Source organism: Leptodactylus fuscus, chromosome 5 (genome assembly GCF_031893055.1).
Source record: "Leptodactylus fuscus isolate aLepFus1 chromosome 5, aLepFus1.hap2, whole genome shotgun sequence".
Lineage (NCBI taxonomy): Eukaryota > Metazoa > Chordata > Amphibia > Anura > Leptodactylidae > Leptodactylus > Leptodactylus fuscus.
In genome coordinates this window covers 118645286-118655869 of record NC_134269.1, presented here as the reverse complement: position 1 = coordinate 118655869, position 10584 = coordinate 118645286, and positions in this window count along the sequence as shown.

Sequence of the window (10584 nt, the reverse complement as noted above, 5' to 3'; positions counted from 1 at the left end):
TATGCTAGAGGAGAAACCAGCATCTGACTCCCATTGGAATGAATGGCGGCTGATTTTGAGGCGAAAATCCACCTTAAATTCAATGCCAAATTCCTCCATGTGAACATATCCTTATGGTGCCCCCACATCTGATAAGCTAAAAAGGTAGCAGAAAAGCAAGTGCTTAGAGCTGAAGCCTTGGGGTCTGTTCACACTGAGGTTTTTGGCAATTAATTTTGATGCGGAATCTGCCTCAGAATCCGCTGCCAAAAATGGCTCCATTGACTTCAATGAAAGCTGCTCGTTTCTTTTTTCCGCTAACTAGTAGCGGAAAAAAGAAGCGAGATGACACTTCATGCCGCAGATTCCATGACTGACTCAGCCATGGCATCCGTGGAGCGAGTCTCCCTCCCGATTAGGCCCATTCATTTGGACCAAATTCGGAGTGGAATTTCCACAACGGGATTCCAGTGCACTGACACGTACCGTAAAATTTTGAGTGACAACCTCCTTCCCTCTGCCAGGTCATTAATTGACCGAGGCGCCATTTTGCTGGTGACCGCTGGCACCTGGAGCAAGCTCCAGGGCCAATGTCACGTTGGCATGACAACCAGGAGCCTAGTAAAGGCTCCCTGGCCTGTCTGCAATCACTTTCTTTTGCAGGCTGCTCTATATAGCCTGCAAAAGAAATTATGATTTTTTTTGCAATGCATTAGCATTGTAATGCATTGCATTAGTGATCAGATGCCCTGGGGTTAAAGACCCCTAGGGGGTCTAGTAAATGCAAAAAAAACCATTAAAAAGTACTAAAAATTCAAATTACCCCCTTTCCCTTGAACAAATATAAAAATACTTACTGTGAAGCACATACAAATTAGGTATCCCTGTGTCCGAAAATGCGCGCTCTACAAATCTATAAAAATATTTTTCCTATACAGTAAACACTGTAGTGGAAAAAGAAAGTCAAAAGTGCCAAACCGCAGTTTTTTCCCTGTTTTGGCTATGATAAAAATTTCAATAAAAAATTATCAAAGCAATAGCAATTCCCCAAAATGGTAGAACTAAAAAGTACACCCGGCTCCACAAAAAAGACGCCCTATGCATCCCCGTACACGGAAATATAAAAAAGTTATGGGTGTCAGAATATAGCGACTTTTAGAAAAAAAAAATTTGGCACAGTTTTGGATTTTTGTTAAGGGGTTAAAATGTACATAAAACCATATACATTAGGTATTCCTGGAATAGTACTGAAACATAGAATATAGGTGACATATCATTTTAGCTGCACAGTGAACGCCGTAAAAATGAATTCCGTAAGAAAATCGCACAAATGCACTTTTTCTTCAAATCCACCCCATTCTGAATTTTTTTCCAGCTTCCCAGTACATTGTACAGAATAATTATAGAGGATTTTTCATGGTCCGGGGCACAGGCAGATCTATATACTGCTGGAAAGCCGACAGTGTGCTGAATTCAGCGCACTGTCGGCTTTCCCGATCTGTGCCCGGCGTAAAGCGCTATCGGTCCCGGTACTGTAGCTCTTTACAGTCAGAAGGGTGTTCCTGACAGTCAGTCAGGTACATCCTTCTCCACAGCAGCACCTATCGCGCTGTACTGTGGAGCGGGGAGGAACGCCCCCTCCCCTCCTGATAATACTCGTCTATGGCCGAGCACTGTGAGCAGAGGGAGGGGGCGTTCCTCCCCGCTCACACTGTACAGTGCTATAGGGGCTGCTGTGAAGAAGGACGTACCTGACAGACTGTCAGGAACGCCCTTCTGACTGTAAAGAGCTACAGTACCAGGACCGATAGCTCTTTACCTGGGGCACAGATCGGGAAAGTATATTGCTGAATTCCGGCAGTATATAGATCTGCCTGTGCCCCGGACCATGAAAGGTCCTCTTTAATGGTAGCATCATGAAGAAGAATTTGTCTCACAAAGACCTCATATGGCTCTGAGAGTGGAAAAATAAAAAAGTTATGGGGTTTGGAAGTGGGGGAGTCAAAAACGAAAATCAAAAAATACAGTTGGCGGAAAGAGGTTAAAAATGGGCTGTTGCTGGGTCTTCCAACAAAACAGTGACCCAAGATATACAACCAAAGCAACAATGGAGTGGCTCAGAAAGAAGCACATTAACCACTTCAGTACCGGGCCAATTTGTGGTCCAGGACCAGACACATTTTAGGTTTATTATGTATGTGCGGTTTTGAGGTCTGTAAAATTTTTCTCGTATGTCTTAGTCAACTAATTTTTGCATCTTTTTTCGGGGACACATAGAGCTTTATTTTTATGTTATTTTTATTTTCAAATGTGTTTTAAATTTTTTTATATCCAGGAAAATATAAACAAAATAGGAGGGAAATTGTGTCTGGTTTTCAATTTATAATTTTTTTTTTATTTAATAACACAAAGTGTCACTGAAAAACTTTATAATATAGTTTTTCCTCTCCATTACGGTAATTTTTACTTTGTATGGTGTCGTCGGGGGTGGGGCTATAACCTTTAATAAGGGCGTTTTATTAGCATATTATTTATTTATTTTTTATTATTATTTTATTTACATTTTTTTAAAACTTTTTTATTATATTTTTATTTTATTTTTTTCCCAGATTGTGTCCCCATAAGGTAATAAGAGACCTTTGGGGACATCTGATCACTTTTTTTTTGTACTGGAGGCTGATTTCTCCTATAACTGGGGCTGCTACATTTAACCTCAGTTTGTTATGTCAGTCCAGGTAGCTGCAACGGGGCTAAGGGATAGCAGTAGGGAATCTCGCCCTGCACTACTCCCACTAGCTAACCCGGTCCCTGCCTCACGGGTGTAGGTCGGCTGTTCTCAGGCTAAACCTGACCCCGACAGCTCCTCTCTCACTGACACCGTAGGCCTAGAGGGAAGTGGGAGAAGGAATGCCCTATAAGATCTCTAGGGACTGGAGACTAAAGGGGGTCACCCCTAACGAACAAGTGAAGCTGCTACTGACAGGGACTGACAAGGGTGTGCGCTGACTAACAACACAAGCAGCACACAGGAAACATGTAGGAAAGAATTCCCCAAACCAATATGGGAAGGAACCGTACACTAGGAAACAAACACAGGGAAACTGAGTAGAAATCAAAGGATAAGGCAATTCACTCACACAGTCAATTATACACGGAGGGAGGATTGGTGAACACAGAAGGGAAAACACACAAACCAACTTGTTCACCCAAAACCTCCCAAAAACCAACCACGGAACTTCCTCTATCCAAGATAACCACCTACTCCTCCTGCTAAGGCCTAGCTCTGTAAAAGCGACACTCAGCACAGAACCATGGGAGGCATGGGTTTAAATACAGAGTAGAGACCACTCCTCCCAGGTGCAAATGGGAGGACAGACTAATGAACCAGGAAATCAAGCTGCCTACCAACAGTGCGTGCGAGCAAGTCAGAAGGTGTGCACCAATACCCACGACACAAAATACTCCTAACAGGATCCTCCCCTCAAGGAGAAGACTCCGGATTCTCTAGGAGCATCCTTCTTCGGGAACTCCTTGTGGAATTTCTCCACGAGTCTGGGGGCTGACATATCCGACTCCAGAACCCAAGAATTATCTTCAGGACCGTATCCCTTCCATGCCACCAGATACCGTAGCTTCCCCCGAACATATTTGCTATCCAGAACTCGGGATATCTCATACTCCCCGGACTCAGAAACTGGTGGAACTTTAACTGGAGACGTTCCCTTCTTGGCCTTCTTTAACAAGGAGACATGGAACACCCGGTTTATCTTCCACCTTTTAGGTAGTTGCAGCTGCGCCGCCACTTCATTTACCATCTTGATGATCTTAAAAGGACCCACAAACCTGGGACTCAGCTTCTTGCTAGGAACCTTCAACCTGATATTCTTGGTGGACAACCAAACCATCTCACCAGGGAAGAACTGCAACTCTCCTCTCTTCCTATCCGCCTGGACCTTAGCCTGGTGCGACGCCCGCACCAGATTCTCTCGGATACGGGACCATACCCCTTGCAGCTTTTTAGAAAATAGCTCCTCCTCCGGAACTGGGGACGAAATGGAAGAAAATACTCCGAAAACAGGATGTCTACCACCGGAGCAAAAAAAAGGTGTGGTACCTGTGGCGTTGGAATCATGGTTGTTTAAGGAAAATTCTGCCAGGGGAAGAAAGTCAGCCCAATTATTCTGGTTCTCTCGAACAAAACACCTCAAAAACTGTTCCACATCCTGATTCTTCCTCTCTGTTTGCCCGTTAGACTCCGGGTGAAACCCGGAGGAAAACGACAGTGTAACTCCCAACCTGCTGCAAAAAGCCCGCCAGAATTTAGCCACAAATTGCGGACCCCTGTCCGAAACGATCTCCTCAGGAAGACCATGCAACCTTACAATTTCTTTAATAAATGACCCTGATAGTGTCTTGGCACATGGCAGCCTGGAAAACGGGATCAAATGGCACATTTTCGTGAAGCGGTCAACGACTACCCAAATGACCGTGAAACCCTTAGACACTGGAAGGCCCGTGATGAAATCCATAGACAGATGAGTCCAAGGTGCCTTAGGAGGTTCTAACGGATGTAGAAGACCGTGGGGACGGGTATGCGACGCCTTGGCTCTTGCACAGACCGAACAATTTTGAACAAACTGCAAGACATCCTTACTCCACCCTGGCCACCAAAAATTCCTAGACACCAATCTCATGGTCTCTGAAACCCCCGGGTGACCAGCAAGAACCGACTCGTGACACTCCCTCAGTAGACTTTGTCGGAGAGTAGTTGGGACAAACAGCTTGTTTCTAGGTATCTTGGAAGGTGCAGCGTGTTGCGCTTCGATCAAGGCTTTCTCCAATTTCGTGCCCAATACTGCTACCACCACTCCATCCCCAAGAATAGTGGCCGGCGCCTCTCGTTCCTCCTCAGTCGACATATACCGGGATAAAGCATCAGCCTTAACATTCTTTGAACCCGGCACATAAGTCACGGTAAAATGGAACCGCGCAAAAAATAGAGCCCATCTGGCCTGCCGTGCATTTAATCTCTTCGCCGACCCAAGATAAACCAAATTCTTGTGATCGGTAAATACCTGGACTGGCCTTCTGGCCCCCTCCAGGAAATGACGCCAATGTTCGAACGCTAGTTTTATTGCCAGTAGTTCTCTATCTCCGATGTCATAATTCCGTTCAGAGGCAGAGAATTTCTTAGAAAAGAAGGCACAGGGATGCGTACCCTCCTCGAACTCCTGAGAAAGTACTGCACCCACCCCCACCGAGGAGGCATCCACCTCCACTTGGAAGGCCAACCTCTCATCCGGCTGTCTCAAAATGGGAGCGGAGGAGAATCGCTTCTTCAATTCTTCAAACGCGGCTAGCGCCTCTGGCGACCACTTAGCACAGTCAGCCCCCTTCTTAGTCAAGTCCGAGATGGGTTTCACAACCTCAGAAAATCCCTTAATAAACTGGCGATAATAGTTGGAGAATCCCAAGAACCGTTGGACCGCCTTTAGGTTCTCAGGTCGCGGCCACTCCAAGACTGCCCTGACCTTCTCAGGATCCATCTCGAACCCCTTGTCCGATAGGATATAGCCAAGGAAACATAATTTATTGACCGCGAACACACATTTCTCCAGCTTAGCACTTAATTGGTTAACCCTCAGGAGATTTAAAACCTCTCTCACTCTCTCCCAATGAGTCTCCAAATCCGGGGTGTAAATGAGTATATCGTCCAGATAGACCACAACCCCCCTCCCTATGACGGCACTTAGTACATCATTAATAAAATTCTGAAAAAACGCGGGCGCATTGGTTAGACCGAAAGGCATCACAAGATTCTCAAAGTGTCCTAGGGGTGTGTTAAACGCTGTTTTCCACTCATCCCCCTTCTTGATTCTCAGCAAGTTATACGCCCCACGTAAATCTATTTTACTAAACCAGCGAGCTCCCGTAATCTGGCTGAAAAGATCCGAGATCAACGGGATGGGATAGGGATTCCGCACCGTGATTTTATTAATCTCCCTAAAATCCAAACAAGGGCGCAACCCTCCATCTTTCTTCTTTACAAAGAAAAACCCCACTGCTACTGGGGACTTAGATGGGCGAATATGCCCCACCTCTAGACTCCCCTCAATATACTCTTTGAGCGCCTCCCTCTCCGGAATAGTGAGATTGTACAACCTTGTCTTGGGCAACACTGCATTAGGTATAAATTTAATCGAGCAATCATAGGTGCGATGTGGTGGTAATGTCTTGGCTGCCCTTTCCTCAAAGACCTCCCTGAACTCACATATTTCTTGAGGCAAATTGTCTATAGACAAAGACATCACGGATATGGGCAGACATCGACCATTACACCCATGCCCCCAAGAAACTACTGTCTCGGTCTCCCAGTTGATAATAGGGTTATGCTGCTTCAGCCAGGGCCACCCCAACACTACTTGTGCTGGTAATTTAGACAACAAGAACAAGTCAATCTCTTCCCTGTGGCCACCCACAATAAACTCCAGACCCTCCACCTGTTTGGAGATGACAGATTGCTGTAGAGGGGTCTTATCAATAGCCCACACCGGTATCTGAGACTTCAAGACCAAAGGACTCACCCTTAGTTGCTCGCAAAACTCTGAGTCAATAAGGTTGACTGCCGAACCACAATCAACCAAAATCCGGCACTTCTGCCCATTTACCCATCCATCAAGGGTCAACCCGGCAGTCTGAGTACAGGAAATATGCACACCTCCCTCCTTAGTAGGTTTTCTTCCCTTAGTCTCAATAGACCTGGGGTTATTACCCTCCTTGGCGAACCATTCTCTGGAGGGGCACACCCTTGCTAAATGTCCCATTCCTCCACACACAAAACAGCGTACTGTGCGGGACCCTTCACTCTTGGGTCTAGCACTTCGCACAGTGGCCCCAATCTGCATGGGTTGGTCCCCCGGGTCCTCTCCAAAAACAGAGAATTGAGGAGGGCTCACCCCCCCAGGACTCTTGTCTCCACGCTCCCGGAGGCGCCGTCCAACTCTAATTGCCAGCTGCATGGCCTCATCTAGATCTCCCGGAACAGGGTGAGAAACTAGATGGTCTTTAACCTGGTCCGAGAGCCCTGTCTCAAACTGACTAAGTAGAGCGGGGTCATTCCAGTGTACTTCTGCTGCCCACCTACGAAACTCTGTGCAATATTTCTCTATAGCGTGATCCCCTTGCACCACACGTCGTAGGTTATACTCAGCCGTGCGTACCCTGTCTGGGTCGTCATACAGTAACCCCATTGTGGAGAAAAACGCCTCTACAGTTAGTAAGCAAGCTGAGTCGGCTGGTAACGAATGTGCCCAGATGAGGGGATCATCTCTCAATAAAGTAATAATAATCCCAACTCTCTGTACCTCAGAACCGGAGGAAAACGGCCGTAGCCGGAAATACAAAAGACAGTCCTTTTGAAATCGGAAAAAATCTGACCTCTTACCTCGGAAGGGTTCAGGTAAGCTGACCTTTGGCTCCAGAGGCCGACCCACAGGGGCGCTACTCACCTGCCTCTGTATGCCCTCCACCTGAGAGGCTGTGTGTTGAGCCAACTGCTGTACTTGAGATACGCCAGAAGCTTGGATGGCATCCATTCGTAGCTTGATCCCCTCCATCTCAGTGGAGATCTGCTGCACCGCCTGGTACAACTGTTTCAGGTCCGTCATAATGCAAACGAACCTTTCCTTTTTTTTTTTTTTTTTTTTTTTTTTTACCGGCTGAGTGTACTGTTATGTCAGTCCAGGTAGCTGCAACGGGGCTAAGGGATAGCAGTAGGGAATCTCGCCCTGCACTACTCCCACTAGCTAACCCGGTCCCTGCCTCACGGGTGTAGGTCGGCTGTTCTCAGGCTAAACCTGACCCCGACAGCTCCTCTCTCACTGACACCGTAGGCCTAGAGGGAAGTGGGAGAAGGAATGCCCTATAAGATCTCTAGGGACTGGAGACTAAAGGGGGTCACCCCTAACGAACAAGTGAAGCTGCTACTGACAGGGACTGACAAGGGTGTGCGCTGACTAACAACACAAGCAGCACACAGGAAACATGTAGGAAAGAATTCCCCAAACCAATATGGGAAGGAACCGTACACTAGGAAACAAACACAGGGAAACTGAGTAGAAATCAAAGGATAAGGCAATTCACTCACACAGTCAATTATACACGGAGGGAGGATTGGTGAACACAGAAGGGAAAACACACAAACCAACTTGTTCACCCAAAACCTCCCAAAAACCAACCACGGAACTTCCTCTATCCAAGATAACCACCTACTCCTCCTGCTAAGGCCTAGCTCTGTAAAAGCGACACTCAGCACAGAACCATGGGAGGCATGGGTTTAAATACAGAGTAGAGACCACTCCTCCCAGGTGCAAATGGGAGGACAGACTAATGAACCAGGAAATCAAGCTGCCTACCAACAGTGCGTGCGAGCAAGTCAGAAGGTGTGCACCAATACCCACGACACAAAATACTCCTAACACAGTTGCAGGAGAAATCCAGCCTCCTGCACACTGTATACAGAGCTGATCTGGGGTCCTGTAGGACCCAGCAGCTCTGGCAGGACACTGAGCCCGGCAGATCACATGTCTGCCAGGTCAGAGGGCAGCTGATTTATGGCAGCGTCCATAGCTGTGCATACAGCGCTCATTTAGCGCTGTATACACAGCGATCAGATAGCAGAGGAGGTGATAAATCTTCCCTGTCTTCTCTCTGGGAGATCCGGCTGAAGTTACAGCCGGCTCCTATTGAAAGCAGCTACACGATCTCCGTGCAGCTGCTGTGTTCTGGTGGACGTACAGGTACGTCCTGGCAGAACTAGGCAACCACTTCCCGGACGTATATAGTCTATGGGCGGTCCGGAAGTGGTTAAGGTCAAGGAATGGCCTAGCCAGTCTCCAGACCTTAATCCCATAGAAAACTTATGGAGGGAGCTGAAGCAATGAGTTGCCAAGCAACAGCCTCAACATCTTAATGATTTAGAGACAATCTGCAAAGAATTGTAGACCAAAATTCCTCCGGACAAACGTCATCATCAACTACAAAAACATCTGACTGCTGTGCTTGCCAATAAGGGTTTTGCCACCGAGTAAAAGTCTTGTTTGCCAGAAGGATCAAATACGTATTTGTCTATGCAAAATGCAAATAAATTTCTAAAATTTATACAATGTGATTTTCTGGATTTTATTTTTGATATTCTATCTCTCACTGTTAAAATTAACCTACCCTTAAAATTATAGACTGTTCATGTCTTTGTCAGTAGGCAAACTTAGAAAATCAGCAAGGGATCAAATACTTATGTCCTTCACTGTATAAAGAGGGAATATTACATCCCTGCCCTGTGAGTCCATAACACTTTTAATACATGACAGTCTCTTGCTGTTTTTAGAGGCAGCTGATTGACGTTGTATGTTAATGTCATCACCCCAGCCAATTTCAGATTATTAAGTACTAGGCTGGCCATGGGCTTCTTGTCTTTATCATTATTTACACCTTGAGATTTGCCACTAGTGCGCCTACAAATACCACCACTACTATGGGTATAAGTGTTGCTACTACCACCAATAACAGTCATGTCTTCCATCTATACCTGTCCTAAATCTACATCATAGTCCAAATATTGACTGTTCTCAAGATCATCAAAACTTGGAACATTCTTGAGAAATGTCTCCCGCACTGTCACACTTATGCTGTCGCTTCTGAGACAAAAAGGAGTTTCCCTAGAGGTCAATGAATGGAGAATAAAAAGTCTGCTATGGAGATATTTAGCTATTGTTGGGGGATTCATAGGAGGAGGAATGCATTTTTACTGGCGCTGGCAGATATCTCCTTATGTTATTTATTATCATATCCTTATCCACTCTGAATTTTATCAGGTATTCTGGTTTTAGACTATTTTATGGTGTTGTAAGTAATGTTTACCAGAGAATATAAACTGGCCAAATTTGAATAAAAGACTCTAATGCAGAAAAATCTCAGTTCTAACACATAAAGGAAAAGGATTGGACACATTTTAGTGAATGATTCTTATGAAGCATATAGAATAGAAATCATAAATATATACACTCTACTAGTGTAGTGTATAAGGCTATTATCCCTGCTGTAGGATAGAAGTAATATTTGGCAAGGAAGAAAAACAGTCCAAATTTTAATGAAAAAAAAAATAGGTAGTGTTTTAGTGTGCAATAATACTTCACTGGGCTTTGTTTTTTGTCAAGTAATAAAATAGACACATTATGCTAGACTCTTACAAGAAGATTGGAGCAGTCTTATTATGCCTCGTACAACAGTGTGTGGTTAGACAAGCAGTTTGTAGCCACTGTCTACCATCCGTTTTACAAAGGACAATGACAGCCATTTGTAACGCGCTTTTCTCACACAAGGGAATCAACCAGTAATTAATAATATACCAACCCTCTCAATCATTTATCATGCCTAACAATACTGTAACAATAGGCAAATAAAATAAGGGCAGGTATACAAATCTATAATATAAAACCAACATAAATAGATCGCTGGCACCAGCGCAAACACACGTTCCACTGTCACCCTTCTTCTGGAAGAGTTTGATATTTATACAGGTAATAGCCACTGTCAAATATACACAGC